This window comes from Equus caballus, chromosome 27, assembly GCF_041296265.1.
Source record: "Equus caballus isolate H_3958 breed thoroughbred chromosome 27, TB-T2T, whole genome shotgun sequence".
Taxonomy (NCBI): domain Eukaryota; kingdom Metazoa; phylum Chordata; class Mammalia; order Perissodactyla; family Equidae; genus Equus; species Equus caballus.
In genome coordinates, this window is record NC_091710.1 from 32,553,081 (window position 1) to 32,574,822 (window position 21,742).

The 21,742-nt window shown below is 48.3% G+C and overlaps 2 long non-coding RNA genes across 5 annotated transcripts in view; one reads left to right on the plus strand and one right to left on the minus strand.

Annotated features, from left to right (window-relative positions):
- The window catches only part of LOC138921110 (uncharacterized), a 67,175-nt gene that overhangs the window by 41,624 nt on the left and 3,809 nt on the right, over positions 1 to 21,742 (minus strand). For 2 of the 4 annotated variants that reach the window (XR_011433396.1, XR_011433393.1), the window contains exons 2-3: positions 16,253 to 16,378; positions 961 to 1,535 (exon numbers count right to left, since the gene is read on the minus strand). This is a non-coding gene — a long non-coding RNA (uncharacterized lncRNA). Of the gene's footprint in view, positions 1 to 960; positions 1,536 to 16,252; positions 16,379 to 16,907; positions 17,009 to 21,742 lie in introns of those variants that run through there. The other 2 variants (XR_011433394.1, XR_011433395.1) reach the window with 2 other exon arrangements.
- LOC138921111 (uncharacterized) lies at positions 13,791 to 20,805 on the plus strand. The gene is made up of 4 exons (XR_011433397.1): positions 13,791 to 13,918; positions 14,650 to 14,705; positions 18,506 to 18,582; positions 19,292 to 20,805. It is a non-coding gene; the product is annotated as an uncharacterized lncRNA (long non-coding RNA).

The following is a 21,742-nucleotide window of genomic DNA, read 5'->3' on the forward strand; positions in this document are numbered from 1 at the left end:
AGAGGGCTTAGTGATTTCAACACTCGACAGCCCATTTACCCCATTTCTTTCACTCAACATACATAATCTGAACACTTAGCCTGGGTGGGCTCTGTGCTTAGCACAGAGGCTGTGGTAAGAACCGACACCTACATTTTCCCTGCTAATGTCCTGTCTCACTCCTGGTGAGCAGACCAGGGCCAGTCCTTCCCCTCAGCTCCTGAACTAGGCTTGGAGAACTCTGCATCCTCCTGGGCCTTTCATCCATTCCACAGAGATTTATTGATTCATCTACTATGTTGGAAACACTGTGAGTGGACGCAGATGAATCAGGTAAGCATCCTGTCCTCACCATCCAGGGGCAGATGCTCCTATAAAAATAGCACACCCATTTGGGTTGTTTCCAGTTTTGGGCTATTATGAGAAAAGCTGCTCTGAATATATTCGTACAGTTTTTGGGGGGAACATATTCCTCATTTATCTTGGGAAATGTGTTACCCAAAGGTCCATTATTGGATGAGTAGGTAGACTGTGGTGTATTCATCCAATGGAATATTACTCAGAAATTAAAAGGGATGAACCACTGATACCTACAGCATCATGGAAGAATCCCAAACCCATTAGGATGAGCGAAAGAAGCCAGGCACAAAAGAGTTCATTCTGTACGATTCTATTTATAGAAGGTTCTAGAACAGGCAAACTAATCTATAGTGAGAGAAATCAGGACACCGGTTGCCTCTGGCAGGGGCAGTTGACCAGAAAAGATACATGACAGAAAATTCTATATCTCGTCTGGGTGGTAGTTACACATATATACCCAGTTGTCAGAACCTACCAGACTGCACATTCAAAATCTGTGTACTTTATTTTACGTAAATTATGTGTCAATAAATATTTACTTTTAAAAAAACTCACAAATCTGCACAGAGTTCATTTGTATCCAAAACAGACATGGCAAAAAGTTCAAATTTGACAGTTAGGTGGTGGTTACACATGCATTTTTTTATTTATTGCATTGTTTTGAATCTTCTGAATACTTGAAAATTTCATAATAAAAATATTTTAGAAGTTGAAAAGCCAAAAAATAGGTATAGAATAATCAAATCCCAAGTTAGAAGGGATCTTAGCATTCATTTAGCCCAGCTTCCCATCTCTAACTGGAATCCCCTTAAAACATCCCTGTTGGACGGTCTCCAAACTCGACTTGAACACACTGAGGAGAGCACTTACTACCTCCTGGGGCAGCAGATTCCAAAACTAAAATGATGAGTGCGGCAGCCAGGGAGGTACAGAGATGGGGTGTCATGGAAATTCAGAGGGGAAAGGGCGGACCCCTGGAGAGGCCCCCTCCAAGGAGTAGGTTCATTTGAGAGCTACCATGCATTGAGCACTTCCTAGGGGCCAGCCCTGGGGATGCAATAGTGAGCACAAGCTGACCAAGGCCCTGCAAGTGGCAGAGCTGCAGCCAATAGGACTGTCGGAGTTCTGGTTCTTTCCTCTCTGCTTTCTGCTCTCCTTGCCTCCTAGCACCGACCTCACTCCAGCTCTTGGGTGATCTGGAAGAGAGGAGAAGGGCAGGAAGGAAGTCAGCCACCTTAGAGCCTGGCCTCGTAACAGAGCTGAGAAGCCAGGCTGGACGCTGGGCAAATGCTGAGAGGACCTCCCTCTCTTCCACCTAGGACTCAGGCAAGGTAAAGAGAACATTCTGGAAACTGCAGTCCAAAATATGAAGGAATGTTCTTCATAGCAACATTAACTACACAGCAAAAGGGTGGGGGCAGGCCAGTTATTCCTCATAGATCACAGTGCAGCTGAGTGGCTCTGCTAGCTGAACCCGCCTCCCTCGAGGGCTGCATCCCCCTTGAGGAGGACAGGGTCCTGGGGACTTTGTAAGCATGACTGGTTCTGTCACCCTCTCCCTATGCAGGTGATGATCAGGCGGAGGCTGCAGATTAGCTTTCCCATCACTTAGGGTTCTGAGGTTGCCAGCAACAGAAAATATTAGCCTGGCTAATCTAGGCAAGAAAATGGATATATTGGACAGATACAGGGTAGTTCCCAGAATAGGAGAGGGAATTGAATCAACAAGCTTTTCAGGACAGGACCCAGGACCATCTGGAATCTGAGTGGCAGAATCACATTGATAGGCCCATTGGGACAAACCTGTGCCAACTGACCTCATGTCTGCTCAACAGAAAGAGTCTGATAGGCCAGCCTGGTGGTTGTGTCCATTGCAAGTAGGCAGCTTGATTGACAATCCCACCAAGACTGAGAGAAAGCATATTTCCCCAAAGGAAAATCATGGTGCTGTGGCCTAAAGAAGGAACACTGGGCAGGTGAAATGCCTGGCATAGTGGCACTGCCCTCAGGGCCTGCTGTGCATCCTCATCTGCCACAGGGCATTTTCCAGGTAACGTGATGTTACGGTGCACCGTGGCACACTGTGCCTGAACGCACCAGCTGCCCCACGGCTCCCCCCGAGTCCTCCCCACTGCAGTCTCCCTGCTTGGATCTCAAAGAGCAAGCAGAGGAAGTGGATAATGTGGATTCCAGAACGTACTTCCCTCCAAGTCCACCAGCCAAGCTATGCTCACGAATATGAGTTTTCCAGGACCTCCAGTTTGGACCAGCTCAAGCTCAAATTGAGTGGGAGATATCACTGGGAGCAATCACTAGGATGATCTTTCTGAATCACCTCTGTCTCCATCAGGCAGAGCAAGTCTCAGCTTTTACCTTGCAAGCCCTGCCCCAAACCCGGCTTTAAGGAGTGCCTTCTGGCGGCTGTGATGGCAGCTTACGCAGGTCAGAGAGGCTCACAGGTCTGACTCTAATCTTAGCCTTGCTCTGTAATCTGTGCCGACTCCCAAGGTGAACAAGACCAGGAGGCAGGACAAGGTCAAGGGGAGGAGTGAGAGGTGGGGACCACGGGACACAGGATGATGGAATGCCCAGTGTGGCAAGGCCAGCTTTAAGGCTGGAATTCTTAAGAATCTGGTTAATTCATTCAGCCACTAGGATGTGAACTCCTGGATTGCAGTTCCTGGTTCGCTTTGTTTACAGCCCTGCCCCCACTGCCTAGAGCAGCACGCGGCTTGGTTGGGAGTCACGAAGTATTTGCAGCATGAATGGGTAACGTTGCTTTGCCTTTTTTTCAAAACTGGTTTGGGATCCTCTCTCCCAGTGGCTGGGCCTGCCTGTGGAGAGGGACTAGAAAGGCACCTCTGTCATTTGGTCCTGGCCATCAGGGGAGCCGAGTGACAGGGCCCGGCAGCTGGCCAGCTGCCCTGCAGTGCTCAGGGCTGATGGTGAGTCAGGAGCGCTGCCTTCAGCGCTGCGCTGCAGAGGCTGTGACGTGGGCCTGGTGGCCCCTCTGGGCAGTTGCTCACAGCAGAAACACACAAACAGACACATGAGCCCTCAGCTACAGAGTGCCGGAAGGAGAGCAGGATGGTTATGTAAGAGACAGGAGGGGGATCAAAGGCCTTCTGCACAGCGCCTTCTCCCATATTGCTCTATTCTTGGGCTTCTTTTCTTCTTTCGACTCCAGAGGATGCGATGAAAAGGAGGAAAGAAACCTGCCTCTGAAAGAAGTTTCATTCACGGAGCTTGGGAGACAGGCTCTCATCTTAGCTCATGCCCCTCGGGGGCTGAAAGGGAGCCCCACCTCCACCCAGCCGGCCGACAGGGCCCTGGAGCCACTTGCTCTCCTTGGAGGCACCCTTGGCACGGGCGATTCCATCCTGCTGCCCTGTTCACTAAGCCCATTGTCAGTTCACCTCTCTTCCCCATGCCCCTCCCTGCTGGGTGGGGGTCTGGTGATTGTGGTCCCCATCGCAGCCCCCCCTCAGCTTCCTTCGCTCCTGCTTCTCCCTGTGGTTTCTGTGGTCAGAAGGGACCTCCCCTTGGCAATCACTGTCGGGGGGAGAGGAGAGCTGCCTGTCACAGCTGACCCTCAACAGCTGAGCACAGCTTGCCTCCTGCTTTGCCCAGCATGGCTCCTTGGGGACAGTCAAGGAGACTCATTGCACCCCAAACTCGCTCCTGAGCCCCCTTAAGTGCTATCTTTGCCCCCTCCACCTGTACACCTCAGGGGGCAGTAGGCAGGAAGGTCTGGAGTAGGACTCTGGAGCCAGATACCTGAGTCACAATCCTGGCTCTGCCACTGGCGAGTTCCTACCAGGGAACCTCGACAAGTGCCTGCAGCTCTTGTCCTCGCTGTCCTCATCTGTCCATTGGCTGTAATCGCAGGACTCACCTCATAGGCCCGTTCTGAAGATTAGCGGCCTGAATGGAGCACTTAGAACAGCTCCCGGAACTAGCAAAGGCTTGATAAATATTTATAATTATTATCACACCTGCCCTAATCCCGCCTACCCTTTAGGGCCGAGCTGGAAGTCTCATTGGGTCTTTCTCTTCTCTGAACGCCCCCCAGAGTCCATCTGGTCTGAATCACACAAGATAACGCTCTTGTATCCATCACATATCGTCAATAGGTTCTGTGACTCGATCTTGTTCCAGTTACTCCACATGGTAATCTTTGCTCCCAGGGAGATTGTGGGCACCCACGTGGTGGAAGGCCTCTCTTGTGGTTGCAAGGACACCCAGCAGCTGCCGACAGTCTCCATGAACTAGGACATGATGTGTGGGGTGGCCCCTGATTTCTTATAAACTGATTTCAAAACTCTCTTTTAGGGTTTTCATATTTAAGTTCAAACAACCAAGGGATATTTGTCATGAATCTATTATGTGTTCAATACTATGGAGACAGAAAGATTAATCCACCCATCTGCTCAGTTCGAGCCAGAAACCTTTGAGTCATTCATGCCTCCCTCCCCCTGCGTCCCCACCTCGAGCCGTCACCCGGCCCTGCGGCTTTCACCGCATCCTTCCCCTCTTGAACGTCCTCACGACACTGCCCTAATCTGGGCCCCTCTGCTCTTGCCTAGACTGTGACAGAAAGTCCTCGCTGCTCTCTGCCTCCAGGCTCCACTCCCAAAACCCCAGAGGTGTCTTACCAAAATACAAATTAGATCCTGTCACTCCAGGAGTTAAACACTGTCAGTGTTTCCTGTGGTCCATGGAATACAAGTTCAAATTCCACACGAGGCCATTATCAATGTGGTCTACAGTAACCCTGCCAGACTCAGCTCCCACCACCCTCACTGCACACGTTCCAGGCTTCTGCTGAGAACAACTTTCTTCCCGACTCTACCTGGCAACCACCAGCCTTCCTTCAAAACCAGATCAGGCGCCACTTCCCTGAACTTCCCCAGAGTTTGTCTCTGCCTCTTTCTGCTCCCATAGAACCTGGTACCATCCATTATTAGAATGCCTGTCCCTGTTCACAGATGGATCTCCTCTGCAGAGCAGTGGCTCCCAGGAGGAGGCACGGCTCCAGCCTTGTTCCTTTGGCACACATCCCTAGCAAGCATTAGATGATCCAGAAATATGGGATTCACCTAATGCAAACAGCACCCTAAAGGGACTTACCTCCCATTTTTCTCTTGTCCTTTTCAACAGTACTGATTGAAAGAGTGGTTTAAACTCAATATTTCCAATTTTGCCCATCTCATTCTCTCTTGAATCCACCCCAACCAACTGCTTGCCAGAGACCTCCACATTGTGAAACTCGGCAGTCAGGTCTCTGTCTTCATCTCCACAGTCGCTTGCTCCTCCTCCTTGATCTCTTTCTTCCCCGGGCTCCCAGGACACACAGTCTCCTGGTGTTCCTCCCATCTCATCGTTGGCTCCTTCTCAGTCTTCTTTTCTAGTTCTTCCTCACGTCCCTGACCTCTTAATGCTAGAGAGTCTTAGAACTTGGTCCTGGGATCTCTTCTCTTTTCTATCTACTTTCTATCTCACTCTCTGGGTTACCTCATCCAGAGTCACGGCTTTAAGCACCATCTCTATGTTGATTATTCCCAAGTTTATAACTCCTGCCTATCCTTCTCTCTTGAACATAAGGCTCCCATATCCAACTGTATATTCCACATCACCGCTCTGCCTTGCAAACCTGTTAAACTGAAATCCTGATCTACCCACCTCCCTTCTTCCCCTGCAGTCTTCCCCATCTCAGTGAACGGCCACTCCAAGCTTCTGCTTGCTCAGCCCAAACATCTGGAGTCAACTTCGAGTTCTTTCTTTCTCTCACACCCGACCTCCAATCCATCGCCAAATCCTGCAGGTCTACCTTCATTGTACATGCAGATTCTGACCCCTTCTCACTATCCTGGGCAGTCTCACCTCAACTACTTCAACAGGTCCCTAACTGGTCTCCTTGCTTTGGTTCTTTGTCCCTGTCAATCTATTCTCAACACGGTGACCTGATTGATCCCATGAAAATCTAAGCCAGATCATGTCACTCCTCTGTGCAAAGCTCTCCAGTGGTTCCCATCTCACTTACAATGGTCTACAAGGCTCCATGCAATCTGGGCCTATGACCTTTCTGGTATCATCTGCTGCTGCTCTCTCCCTCTTCGCTTGACTCAGCTTCAGCCACACTGGCTCCTTACTGTGCCTCAAGCAAGTCATGCACCCTCCTGCCTCAGGGATGTTGCATTTACTATTCCTTCAGCCTAGAACGCTTCCCAAAGCATTGGTTCACTCCTCCACCACCTTCAAGGCTTTCAGTAGGTCACTTTCCCAGTGAGGTCTTCCCTCAATGCCTGTTATATTACTTGCAATTTACTTTAAAATACTTCAGTACAGTCAGTAGAGTATTATGTATGTGCCAGCTCATTTAAGTTTTAATTCCAGAGATGGTCAGTTCACGTGCAATCAAGAATGCATAGCTCAGAAATGCTCAGCTGGCATCCTACCAGAAAAGGCCACACTCCGAGGCTGCTGCTCCAAGAGTTTCTGTCATCTGCAACTCAAGCAACAACCAACACTTTGCTAATTAATGTGCACACTAAGTCAAAAAAATAAGTCTTTCTTGGTGAAACTAGAAACATGTTAAGTAACAGTGAAAGTGAAGAATCGGCTTTCTTAGGTAAAATTAAAATTATTTCTGTGGATTCTCTAACAGTTGGCTACAATCATCTAGGGACTTAGGGACACTCTCTACTCTGATGCACACAGGGTGTAAGAATCCAGCAAGGCTTGTCCCCTGTCCCCATCAGGAGAGACTTGCTCCCTACTCTGTCCTGTATTCGGACATTGGTTTGGAAGGATCTGGGGTGCGTGACCCCACCTAGACGGCGCAAAACCTCAGAAACGTGGACAGGTCGATAGGAAGTCAGAACGGCTTGTATGAACAATTTTGGGGCCTGCTTTGCTAACAATGACCCGGTTAATAAATGCCATAAGCAGAATCTCGTTTGAGATGTACTTTGATTGTCTCCTGACAGTGACGTTATGGAGGAGTGGCCAACCCTCACCTACCTTGAACTTCTTAGGGGACACCACTATCTACCAAAAAAAACCCTAAGAATCGAGCATATCAAGACGTGCTTAAGTCAAGTTTATAAGACCTTCTTATTTTAAACTTTTGCCATCCTCCCATACCCTGTATCTCTATCATTGTTTTAGTTTTCTCCATGACCTGTCAATATCTAACGTCCTATATATGCGACTTTTTTGTGTCTAGTGTTGTCTCTACCTGTAGATGATGTAACCTCTATGAGGTCAAGGACATGTATATTTGTCTGTTTTGTTCACAACCATAACCCAGTGTAACTACAGTGCCTGGTATAATAACAATGCCTGGATATTTGTTAAATGAACAAATAAAAGAAGATGACAGTGCTTCGAGAGAACAGACAAAATGCTAGAAGGAGTTCGAAAGAAAAGAGGACTACTTTTGGCCGGAACATCTAGAAAACATAGAATTTGGTCGTGTCATGGAACAAAGTCAACCAGTATAATCAACACGTATAGGCACGAATCTACTGCCTGCCAGGCACGGAGAGTCACATCCTTTAAGAAAGGTCAGCGAGTCTCCTTGAACCGAAAGCGAAAGGGACACACACAACGTGGAAAAGTTTTGTCCAAATTTCCAAGTGATTCAAAAGTGAAGTCTGCAATCTCTCTTGAGATGGGTCATTATTCTGGTTTTGCATCACTCTGGCGGGGGGCAATTCTCAAAGAGCTCAGGGCGGGTTGCGTAAGTCTCTGGTGGGAGTGGACTGGGCTCACACTGGGGTGAATTCGCTTGTGCACGCTCGAAGTCTTTCTTAAACTTCTCAAGAGATCCAGGAGAAGGGCATTTGGGGCAGAGAGAACAGCGTGAGCCAAGACACTCAAGAGAGAAAATATAGACACAGAGCACAAGGCAGACACGGAGCACGGGGTGATTCCAGACGAAGGGTCGGGGACATTGGGAGAGCAGGCAGAGGCTCCACTGCAGATCCCTGAGTGTGGCCGGTAACAGAGAGTCACACAACATTTGTAACCACGATATATGCTCAGAAATGTTTAAGAAGATCAATCCAGCAGCAGTGTGTAGGATTCACTGAAGCAAAAAGAGATGGGTGGACAGATTAGGAAATGGGTGTAATTTTCCAGGTGAGAGGTAGCAAAAGGCAACACACTTGGAGACAGTGAGACAGGCAAGCCAGCTGTCAGGGAAGTGGTCAAAGAAGAGGGCGGGAGAGGTCACAGATGGCTCTGGGAGAGGCCAGGGTCCATCTAAAGCCCACTGCCGTGTGTGCCTCCTCATGTCGACACTCTCCCAGCTCCGAAGGCTTGTGGGCTCCGCTAGGAGACATACTTGACTCCACAGCAGCAGGCTGGCAGCCTGGAGGGATTAACCCAGTTTGGTTTTGCTGGCCACTGGATGGAGGTGGAGAGAAAGGCAGGAAATGCAAATTCCAGTGGTCAGCGGACAGTGTGGCTGGCTCCAACACCCCCCAGCTGGCAGTGACATGCAAAGGGGGTCACTGTGGGGTCCAATCAGATGGAGCCACCCCCATCCAGGAGGTTGGGGTTCAATGAGCAGCATCTAGCCCCACCTGGGAAAGCCCTCACCACCAGTCCCAACTAAGGGAAATAAGATTTAGGCAGCAAGAGCCGAGGCCCCAGAGAGATTTGGAGCAGAGATCAAGAAATTGATGGTGAAAGGCCGGGGCCTGGGCCCTGGGCAGACCCAGTGTGAGGCTACCAACCCAACCACAGGGCCTGCCAGCTGGTGGGGAAAGGACTCCAGGCATACAGCCAAGCATGGCTGAGGGACCGTGGGACTAAGAGACACCTATGTCTTAATGGATACGCTGGGGGAGGCTGGGAGTCCCTCTTCCCCCAACATTTCCTGCCCCACTCCCCGCGAAGCTTCAGGCAGACACGGGGGCCATGGAATGGCCAGTGTTTACTTAACCTTTGTCTATTTTCTGTTGCATATCGGGAAGAAAATGAGTGCTTTTGGGTACACATACACAAATAACTCTAACACAGATACCCCTGCCAAGCTAAACAGGTTCCCTTCTCTGTCACCTCTGCCCCCTTTCCGTACCTTCTGGAGAAGATCCGAACTAGCAGTGAAAGGGCAGAAAAAGGCAGCGGAGACAGGAGAGCCCACGGCCACCAACGGGCCAGATGGCCCCCATGCAAAGCCCTTCCCATGGCTGAGCTCTCTTCAGTCCCCTGCCAGCTGCCCCTCCAGAGCCCCTGACCTCAGCGGAGCAGGCGAGTCATGGGAGAGACGTGGGGGTGGCACTTGGAGGAGACTCATTCCAGCAGCCCTGCAACACTCCTTCCGATTGAGAAACGCCTGCCCTGTCTTCAGGGACGTCCTCCACACGCCACCTTCCAGGAGGAGGAGAGCCAAGCTCTCGCAGAGAATCTGGCACTCTCCCCTGTCCCCTCCACTCTCCTCAACCGCTCTTAGTGATTGCTTCTGACTCCCCTGACAAGTGACAGGTCACCTTCCCCAGCCTGGGAAACTGCTAATCACAGGACTCTGACAACTAGTGCAAGTGGCTTTTGTCTTGGCCCCGGTCCAAAGTGAGAGTGTCCAGTTGATTTCGGTCTGCGGCCACTCTGGTATCTCCAGCGGGAGACCTCTGTATGTCTGGGAGCAAGTGTCCTTGGAGATGAGGCTCCCTAGCCTTCCCCCACCCCAGCCCAGCAGAGCAAGGAGGGTCCAGGAGCACAAAGCAGGCTCAGCTGTGTGTGTGGGAACCGGAAGCAATGAGGGCCCCAGGAGACTCAGATCCTTCCTGGAGGTTCTGAGATGTCACGAGGTGGGCATTAAGTGATTGACCCAGGAGGCAGTTGCTCATCTGGTCAGAAATAAATGGGTCTGTCTGATCTCTGGATGGGTATGTCCTTGCAGACCTCAGAGAACGGAATGAGTCAGGAGCCAAGGGAGAGAACTGGGTACTGAGCCAGGTACCACGCCGGCTCTTTTATGTCATCTCATTGAAGCTTCGGGTGTACTCTGAGGCATGTTTATTTTGTCCCCATTTCACAGCAGAGGAAACTGGAGCTCAGAGATATTAGGTAACTGGCCTAAGGTCACGCAGCCAGAAAGGGGCAAGCTGGGGTCCAAATCCAGCTTTGGCTGATTCCAGAACCTAAGCTCTCTTCACTACATGAAACTACCTGGGCAGAGAGTGTAAGGAAGAAGACGGGTTCCCTCCATTTCCCAGAAGAGGGGTTCAGGCCTCTTTCCAGGAAAATAAACAGTTCTGTTATGTCACCAAAATTCATATGTTCAAGTCCTAACTCCCAGTATCTCAGAATGTGAGGTATTTGGAGAGAGGGTCTTTAAAGATGTGATTAAGTTAGAGTGAGGTCATTAGGGTGGGCTTGGGTCCAACATGACCTATGTTTTTATAAGAAGAGGAGGGGCCGGCCCCATGGCTGAGTGGTTAAGTTCACACGCTCTGCTTCGGTGGCCTGGGGTTTTGCTGGTTCAGATCCTGGGTGCAGACATGATACCACTCATCAGGCAGCGTCCCACATAGCACAACCAGAAGGACCTACAACTAGAATATACAACTATGTACTGGGGGGCTTTGGAGAGAAGAAGGAGAAAAAAAAAAAGGAGACTCGCAACAGATGTTAGCTCAAGTGCCAATCTTTAAGACAAAAAAAAAAAAAAAAGACGAAGAGAAGATTAGGACACAGACACATAGAGGAAAGGCCACGTGAGGACAGAGCCAGAAGGTGGCCACCTACAAGCCAAGGAGAGAGGCCTCAGAAGAAAACACTCCTGCTGACACCTTGATCTTGGACTTCCAGCCTGCAGAGCTGTGAGGAAATAAATTTCTGTCGTTTAAGCCACACAGTCCGTGGTCCTTTGTCATGGCAGCCCTAGCAGACTAAGTCCCCACTGACTGAGTGGCCATTGTTTTCTAGACCCTGTTCAGGGTATCTCACATTGAGTTATCCTCAGAACAGAGCCCCATCCAGGAGGCAGGCAGGGAGACTGAGGGATCGCAGGCGTCCACACAGTCCCTTAACTGATGGTGCACTGTGGCTACAAAACGCAGCAGGTGGCATATGCCACTGTCAGCTACCTTTCATCTGTAATCACCCTGGTAACAACCACCTCCGCCTCTCCTCAGGACTCGAAGGAGTGCAGGAGGGGGTCGGACAGACAGACACTGACCCTCCCTGGCTGTGGACACAAGCTGACCTTGAGGCCCTGACTGGGTGGGATGTCAGGCACTTCTTCCAGTGTTCTAATTTGAGCAACTGGTTTTCTCCTCCGTAATGATCCTAGGGAAACGTAGGATGCCTCGCTCCTGGGTGCTCCCTGATTCTCCCTGTTCCCACCTGTCAATCATCATCAGCGATGACTGCTGACCTTCCAAAGTGATAACGAGCTGGAGACGCACCGACAAACAAGAAAACCCAGACTGGAGGTGGAAGAAAACTGGTCTCTGAATTTTGTGAGCATTTAATTTGAATGGATCCTGTCAGGAGTGAACAGGAGTTAACACTCACATAAAGGGAGAAGAGGAGGGGCCGGCTCGGTGGCACAGCGGTTAAGTTTGCATGTTCTGCTTCAGCAGCCCAGGGTTTGCCAGTTCAGATCCCAGGTGCGAACCTATGCACCACTCGTCAAGCCATGCTGTGGCAGGCGTCTCATATAAAATAGAGGAAGATGGACACGGATGTTAACTCAGGGCCAGTCTTCCTCAGCAAAAAGAGCAAGATTGGCGGCAGATGTTAGCTCAGGGCTAATCTTTCTCAAAAAAAAGGGAGAAGAAGAAAGCCCCTTTGAACTGCAAGTGGTGGCGAAAGAACATGGGGCGTTTTACGAAAATGAGCCCAGGAAGGGGCAGGGGGAGGTTGGAAATGGTGTTTCAAGAAGAAAAAAATTTTACGCACACATGTATGTGTATCTGTATGTATGTATATGTATATACACATATCTGTATATGTGCATGTGTGCGCACACACTCACACACACACTTCATCTTCTGCAATGCAAGGACTTGGGGAATTTCAGACGCAGAAAAGGCCTTTGCCAGAGCCGCCCCACAGGGGAGGTTTAAGCCTGTCTCTAACATTTTTCTTGATTCTTCAGTCAATTGGAAAGAAGTCACAGAAACGGGACTCCTCATAAGTAAGACAAAAAAAAAAATCTGTATTTTTAGCATCTTGCAGGCTCATATTCTCCAAACCTAATAACTTCCAAGTGGAAATCCTGATAATTTTTAGAAACGATTTCTCTGTTTTTCCCAACCCAAAGACCGTGAAGATACAGCTAAAGGCACGCAGTCTAGTCTCTTGCCTTTCCCCTTAAACCAACAACAAGGAACCCAGAAAAAAGTCTGCTCTAGAATTGTCTCTACTGACATATGTGTGAAAGATTTAACGGTATGCTTTGTTTATTCCATTTTTATTCGCATGTACAAAACAGAAGAAGGACAAACCTCTGCCTGACCTAATATTCTAGAAGAAAATAGGTTCTGACCACACTTCATTACGAGCATGAAAAATATCCCTTCTGAAAGGGAAAAAATACATGTGGTGTTTATGCCTCAGGCCAGGAAGCATACCCTTTAGCTCGGGCTCTGCTCTGAACAGTCATCTCCACACATAAGCTCATTTCAGTGTGACCGCCTTTGTGCGCCTCAGTGAGCGGGAGCAGCTAGTTCAGGCAGAAGTTCCTGCACAGCACATGAGAGGATTAAACCTGCCTGTCCGGGCCAGGATTGGAAAGCGCCTGAAGCTCTTGGCCTGTGGATGGAGACAAGGAAGCCCAAGGGCAGTCGGCCAGGGTGGACTGGTTGGAGGCTGAGGGTCTGGAGGGGTCTCTCCAGAGAGCAAGCTGTGGCCCTGGGTACCCCACCAGCAACCATCAAATCCACATAAAAGGAGCAGGAAATGGGGGCCAGAGAAGCCAGCAACAGTGATGGTGTGGTAGGGCAGGTAAATCCTACAGAGGGTAGAAAGAGCGTCAGGAGCGCACACGGAGCAGAGAGGCAGGTGGGGGTGCGAGGTGGGGAGGGGAAGGGCTGTTGGCACTTGTCCTGAGCGCAATCATAGCAATTAACAAGTTAACAGGTCTCTGTTTCAAAGATTCTGTGCACAGCTCTGGCCTGAGGATTGTAGGAGTTTTGTTAAGATCCAAGAACAGATCTGACAGTGTTGCTAGGCAGATAATATGGACAGGGTTGTAATGTGAATTTGCTGCAATATCTAAGATTATTTAATTCTGCTACAGAAAATAAGCAAAACCCAGTATAGAAGCAAGTAGCTTGCCTTAGACTGAATGTTTGTGTTCCCTCAAAATTCCTATGTTGAAACCCTAACCCCCCATGGCATGGTATCGGAAGGTGGGGCCTTTGAGAGGAGATGAGGTCATGTGGGTGGAGCCCTCAAGAATGGGATTCATGCCCTTATAAAAGCGACCGCAGAGAGCTCCGCTGCTCCTCTGCCATGTGAGGTTACGATGAGAAGATGGCCATCTGTGAACCAGGAAGCAGCTCCTCACCAGACACTGGACCTGCTGGCACCTTGACCTTGGACTTCCAGCCGCCAGACTGTGAGAAATGTTTGTTGTTCAAGTCACACGGTCTATGATATTTGTTATAACAGCCTGAATGGACTAAGACTGGCTTACAAGACATGTTAGCTACAGAAAAAGAGAGCATACAAGTACTAAACATAGATGAAAAAGGATGACCCAGGTAGTTCCTCAAAAAGTTAAACATAGAATTACCATATGGTCTAGAATTCCACTTGTAGGTATACACCCAAGAGAATTGAAAGCAGACACTTAAACAGATCCTTGGACACCAATGTCCAGAGCAGCATTATCCACAATAGGTAAAAATAACCCAGATGTTCATCAACAGATGAATGGATAAATAACATGTTGTATATACACACAATGGAATATTATTCAGCCTTAAAAAGGAATGAAATTCTGATACATGCTACAACATGGATGAATCTTGAAAACATTATGTTGAGTGAAATAAGCCAGACATAAAAGGACAAATATTGTATGATGCCACTTACATGGATTATTTAGAATAGGCAAATTCATAGAGAAAGTGGAATAGAGTTTGCCAGAGGCTGGAGGGAGGGGGGAGAGGGGAGTTATTGTTTAATTACAGAGTTTGGGATGGTGAAAAAGTTCTGGAGAAGGAGAGTGGTGATGGTTGCACAACATTGTGAATATACTTAATGCCACTGAATTGTGCACTTAAAAATGGTTAAAATGGTAAATTTTATGTTATGCATATTTGTCACATTTTTTTTTTCTAAAAGGATGCAACAAGAATGTTACTTATATACAGAAAAGGATGGAAGGAGCAAGTCATAAGGTATGGCTTATGCCACCTCTAGGATGACAGCTATGCTATCCCTAAATCTGCCACCATTGGTGACATCATTTTGGTCCCTTTCTGGCCCCTCATGTGCTTTGCCTAGAAACACAGATAAAACCCATGGCTGTTTAGCAAGCTGCTTCTTGGCCAGGCACACTCACTCCCTCCATCTCTCTAATAGAGCAAGTACGTGTCAGCTCAGATGCTCTCCTCTGCTGAGCCTCCTTGTTCAAACCTCAACCCTGGGCTGCGTAACTACCCTATGAGCAGAGAAGGCTGCTGTGGCAGAGAACACAGGCCATACGAACATCACACAAATGAGAATAGAAGCAGTGTGGTCCTCCCACTCGCTTGCATCCTGACCCAAGTTGGTTAACCAACCTCATCTTTTTACCTTGTTTCTCATTGTGTTTTCAACTGATTCAATATACTGTGTGGTTCGAGCATCTTAATTTGGCCTAAGAGCCTTTCTGTTCCAGGAACATCTCTGGGATCGCATTATGAACTGAATGTGTCGTCCCCCCACTAAATTCATACGTTGAAACCTTAACTCCCAAGGGGATGGTATTAGGAGGTGGGGCCTTCGGGAGGTGATTAGGTCGTGAGCATGGAGCCCTCATGAAAGACATTAGTGCCCTTATAGGAAGAGACAGGAGCGAGCTTACTTCCTCTCTTTCGGCTCTGTACCCTGTGATGATGTAATAAAAAGATGGCCATCCACAAACCAGGAAGCAAGCCCTCACCAGACACCAAATCTGCCAACACCTTGATCTGGGACAGAACTCCCAGCCTCCAGAGCTGTGAGAAATAAATGTCTGCTGTTGAAGCCACCCAGTCTATGGTGTTTTTGCTACAGCAGCGTGAACGGATGAACACAGTTTGCCTAGTAGTGGAACTGGAGTCCACCATTGCATCAAGGAGATTTCTCCCATAACACAGGTGAAAAGCCAAGCACTGTGCAGGAAATGGTAAGAAATAAATGAGCGAAAGGCAGTAAAGATTGGAGAAAACTAGAAGAGGGGATTGCTTCTCCTGCCAGTGTGGTCACAGAGGTTGCACCGATACAGTGAGATTTGCGTTTGGATAAATGGCGGGTAGTGTGGTGACACATTAAGAGGAGTGAGACAAAGGGGCACGGAGCAGTCCAGGACAGGGGGAAGCAGCAGGAAGAATCCAAGAGCCTTTCACTTTACGTTGGCTCATGGGTAAACTACCTGGCAAATACCTGTATTAACAGCTGAGCCAACGGAGCAGCCCGGCCTGACGACCCGCGACCAGCCCTGCGCTTTCCCAGGTTCCTGGAGTTTTGCCCGTTGTACCTCCGTGGAGAGAATAATGTATAAATCAGAAACGCTGCCTCATAGACATCTCTTAGCTTCTTAAAGAAATTCTCCAGGAGAAACGGAATACAATTTGTTAAATAACATTCCCAATGATTAGGGTAGGTGTTATAACGTTCCCACTGAAAAGATGTGGAAAGTGACGGTCACAACTTACCCAAAGTTCCCCAGCTGCCAAACGGCCCAGCGAGCACTGAAACCCACCTTTGTCTGGCTCCAAAGCTTGTGTCGGTTTTCACTGCATCAACTGAAAACCAGGTCTGGAGAGGACACAGCTCAGACTCAAGGCAGGGGCATACAGATGGGCCTTGAGCAAGGGTCCCTGGTCACCTAGAAGAGAAGACAGACCTTGTTATTTTGTCACTTAGTGGGGAGGTTCAAGACTGTGACACAGGCACTGGGAGTCTGGAGAAAGAGAAACATATTAGATTAAAAATGGAGCTGGCTGGTGCTAATTAGTTAACCTCTAATAAATGGGATGAATAGCAGGATGTAATTAACCGCTGCTTAAAGAGGACCCTAGGTATTTCCCTCAGTGAGTAAACCCCTGTGGTTTGTTATGCTAATTCCAACTGAAAAGGTGGAAGGACTACAATTCTTATCTGGAAAAGAACAGAGCACGTTTTGCTGTATTCCTTTGGTATGTTGATTCCAGATAGTCCAAATAATTTTTTTCAAAGACAAAAACTGGATTTCATAGAAGATTAGATTATCCGGAGGAAAATTTCATGGGCAGGATGCTGGAGGCGGATGTGGGACTCGGGGTGCCTGAGGAGCGGGGCTGTCGTCCTGCAGGAGGCACCTCAGAACCATGGCCCACTGAGAAGCTCCAGGCGGAGGGAGCAGTCCTTGTGCTCACCCTCGTCGCTGCTTCTCCTTTTGCTCCTTCCCGGGGCTGGGAACCTGAGTGCCCCACGCAGCTGGGAGAGGCTGTCCGTGCCCTGACTTCAGAAAACTACTGTTTCAACAGAAGTGAATTGAGCAACCTCATGCAGCGTCAAAGGCCTTTTGCTTTTTGCTCAAACAGTTAACTAAAGGTGGATAGTTTCCGTTTAGAAATGGTTGGTTCTTGGCCCCTTCCTTCCTTCTACCTGAAAACTCAGAAGTAAGGACTTCAGGGTTTCTAAAGGACTACAGAGTTTCTAAGGCTACTGATTGACTGAATGGGGCCTCCTTGTCGTTGAAGCAAAGCTCAGGTTGAAACTCTGATCCCTCTCTTTGCACCACAGCACCTGGTCAAGCTGTGACATGGTTATGAAGGGGACCAGAATACGAGACCCCAAAATATGCCATTTGGGCATAAGGATTATTTTGAGCTGAAGGCAACTGAGAAAAAGCAGACATAAGAAGAGCTTTCTGCCCCTCTTCCCATCTGCCTAGAAGCAGGGCATAATCCCCATTATGCAGGCATCTCCTTCTCTGGCACCAGGAGGAGGAGAACAACCCTTATCAGCAGAGGGGGAGGTGGCACCAAGATGAGGCTGCAAAAATAAACCTCACTAAATAACTCTTATCTACCTTTAGTTTCTGCCATGTATTTCCTAGTCACCTTCAGCCCTAGATAACGTGTCAACCCTAGAAGCCCAAACTTCTTTTCATTTGTCTACTCACTTCTCTAAAATTTATTACCCTCTGTTAAAATGGCACATAAGCCCCCAAGCCTAACCACTCCTTTGGATTTTCATTTCTTCTCTGTGAAGCCCCTGTGCCCATAAAAAAATTATTAACATCAATTAATATTGTCTGCTTCTCCTGTTAACCTGTCTTTGTCAGTTTAATTTGCAAGCCTCCAGTACAAATCTAAGAGGGTAGAGGAAATATTTTTTTCCTCCTCTACAATTATGATGAGAATTAACCAACTGTTACACAAAAAGGCCTGAGTTAGACCAAGGTGTAGAAGCAAAGAGTAGCTAAAAATTCTGGAAGGCAGGACACACACTCCGGGCACTTATTGGGCAGGAAGAACTGTGTCCAGGACCCTCTGCAGAATGAACGTGGAGACATCAGTGGAAAATGATGACCTGGGGCTGTGGGAGCAAACAGGCAACACGACCACAGCCTTCCATAACTTCATTCCTTTTACTGTTTCACCAATGAAGAAATAGTGCCCCAAAGTCCCAGATTTTCTGTGATAGTCTTAATTTCGGGTCATTTTATTGCTTTCAAAAAAGGAAGATTTAGAAAATACACAAATAAAAGTGATTTAATTTTTACTTTTTGGTAAGATTTTTTTTTTCCTCCCCAAAGTCCCAGTGCATGGTGGTACATCCTAGTTGTAAGTCCTTCTAGTTCTTCTGTGTGAGCTGCTGCCACAGCATGGCAACTGACACATGGGCGGTGTGGTTCCAAGACTAGGAAACGAACCCAGGTGGTTGAAGCAGGGAGAGCACCGAACTTTAACCACTAGGCCGTCAGGACTGACTCCGTAAGAAATTTTCTTTTTTTTTTTTTTTTCAGGAAGATTAACCTTGAGCTAACATCTGTGCCCATCTTCCTCTATCGTGCATGTGGGACGCCTGCCACAGCATGGCTTGGTAAGTGGTGCATAGGTCCTCACCTGGGATCTGAACCGGCAAACCTGAGGCCCCCCGAAGCAGAGCGCACGAACTTAACTGCTACACCACCAGGCCGGCCCCAGTAAGAATTTTCAAAAAAATAATTTCACAAACCCAAAAATCTTTTCTGATTACGTATGCCAACATTTAGTTTGGAAAATAAGTTGACTGGTGACTCTTTGGGAGGGTGATTTAGACATTTTGTTGTCCTGAAAAAAAGTAAATAATAATACATGATTTAACCTAGTTTTAAAGATGGTAAAATTAAGCTATAGCACAACTGACTTGCTTAAGATGACAGTGAAAGTTAGAGTCAGGCCCACAGCTGGGTCCTCTCACATCTAGGTCGCTCACTGTCCATGACATAGATTTTCTACAGAGCCTTTGCATCATCTTGGCTCCCTTGTAGCTTCAGAAGAATGGCTCAATTATTTTTAGCAGGCAAACCACTGGGGAAGAGAAAAGTTAACAAACGAAAGGGAAAGATATAAGGCACAGGGCAGAATCAAAGTGAAAAGTTAAAGAAGAAAAGGAGGACGTCCTAGAAGAAATGAAGGATAAAATCTAAGTAGAGGAAATGCATTTTATTCATGACGGGGCCTTTTTCTTCCATTTCCCTCATCCCACACCACCATTCAATCTGCTTCTTGTCTGAACCCTCCCAGCATTTTGTTTGTTCTTTCTTAAGGACACTGAGGTCCTGCCCTGCAGGAAGGTACAGTGACAATCACCCAGGGACTGCACGGACCAGATTATAAACTCTTGGAAGGCACAGTCAGTGTTTTGGACAAATTTGTTTCCCCTGCTGAATTGAACATGTTGAATGAATGCATAAGAAAATATTCACAGCTAGAGTGACCCCCCCAAAAAGGCTGAGCCCATTTTTATTTCCTATTAGGAGAAGTGTTTGTTTCCCAAATTTGATTCTGAAGAGATGAAGAAGTTTTATGAAGATGCTTGGGACATTTGCACTTGACTAAACATATGAAAACGACGAACTCTGCTCACCAGGAGCAAAAAGGGGACAGAAAGGAGCTGGAGAGACTGTTCTTTGCATGATGAGGCCTGGCTTTGAGGACGGAGAGGAGATGGCTGCTGGAGCTTGGGCTTGGGCAGGAGAGCAGAGAGCTGTCTCCTGCTCAGAACCACACAGAGCTGGAAACAGACTAGACCTGAGGAACCACGCTGCCCTAACTCTTCCTTTTGCAGATGAATAAACCAAGATCCAGGGAGATCGTCTTGCCCCAGATCACTTAGCTGGACGGTGGCACAGCCTAGATTGAATAGTTCTCAAATAAAGTAGTGAATGAAGCAATGTATTAAAACCTTTCTGCAGAGACCTTGGGTTAGAAACCTAGCATTTTAAATCATTAGCAAGCGCTATAGTATCATGCAGAGAAAATAAACAGAGGCTACTGAACAGATCTGTGACCAAGTCAGGACTAGAAAAACCCACAGGCTATGCTTTTGACATTGTCTGGTGAGGTTTAGGCTTTTCCAGTGCTTCTGAGTCCTGACTTGATGGGCAGAGGTAGGCAGGAAAGGACACACATTCCTTGATTCCATTATACATGTTGCCCGAGAACACAGTAGACACAGACTTCTCTGCTTCCAGGAGCCTGAGACAGCCTCCCAGTGCTTCTGAGCATTGCCACTGCCAGAGGGGAAGCTCCCCAGTCAGCTGATCCAAGAAGCCTCGCCAATAGCTCCATGCAAAACGGATCATTCCTGTTCCAGTTGAGAGTAATGAGCAAGGCATCCTCTCTGTTCGGGAAGAGGAGTCCACAGGCCCTTTCTTTCCAGCACCACCGTGATTAATTCATTAATGATTCTTCAGACAAGTTTTATTCCGGCACTTTGGGACAGGGCAGTGAGTCAGAGGTTGGCATCAAAACCAGAATAGAAGCCATAATCCTCTCGGGGGATCCTACTCTGGGCTTTAAATTCCCAGATCACACAACTTCCTAATTGGAAAGAAATGTTCTTAAACAAGACCATGGGTTCGCCAGGCCTGACAGTGACTAATAAGGTCGGTCTAAGGACTGTCTGATGAAAGGGAAGCTGGATTTACATGTCACAGTGAATTTTTAAAGTAGTTCCACCCGGAGGTTTACTGCTGAATATAAATAAAATCTCTCTCCTTGGGCAATCCTCTCCCGACTCCTGCAGACATGCCTTGTTAATTAAATTAACTTTGAAATGACATTCAAACAATGTCTTCCTTCCAAACGCCTTTGTTTTCTCCAGGATCTACTTATTGACAAGCTGTTTCCTAAGGTTCCTGTGTAAACTGAGTACATTTCCCACCTGCAGCCTGCATACTAATTGGAGACAAGTTTTATCATCTCTATAGTTGGTATTGGGGAGCTCTCACATCGTAGTCATTTCACTGTGTACCAAATGGCCCACACACTTACAATACCGATAAACAAAATTATCTAGGGTGTTTACATAGAATCCGGATAAACACAAAATTTAAATCTCGTTTGCTGAAATTTACACATCTGAAGGCTAATCCCTGTGTTGAGGAGAGGATTTTTTTGTTGTTGTTAGTCTCTTTCAAAAATCAGGCTTTCGCGTTCGTAATTACAGCAGCTCTTGCCTTAAAAACATTAATTCCAAAGCGGCGGCTCCCGTCCGGGGTGCGGGCGCGCAGGCGCGGACACGCACACGTGGACACACACACACTCACACGCGCCCGCCCACACCCTCTTCCGTGTGACTCGCTTGCGGGATTTACGGGCTTCGCCGCCGCGGATTACTGTCAGGTGCAGAAAGCAAGTCTTTGTTCGGCGGGCATTTTCCTCCCCCCGGATTTGACTGTTATTTACCGGCCACGTGAGCGCTGGGCGGGGGTCGGGCCGGCGGGGAGGCGCCCCAGGCGCGCGGAGACAAAGGCCAGCAGAGCGCGGCCAGTGCGGCCCGGGGACGTCTCCCCAGCTCCTGCGACACGTGCGAAATTGGACCGGACCTGCCTCCCACTGAGAGGCTCTTCCACAAAATGTCCTGTCCAAGCCCTTGGAAATGTGTCGGCGTTTCCCGGGCCGGGGACGTCCCGGCCCGCGGGCCTGCCAGGGGCCGGATTCCTAGGCTGCGAGCGCGCCCGGGACTGTCGGGGTGTGGGGGGTTCCTTGGAAAG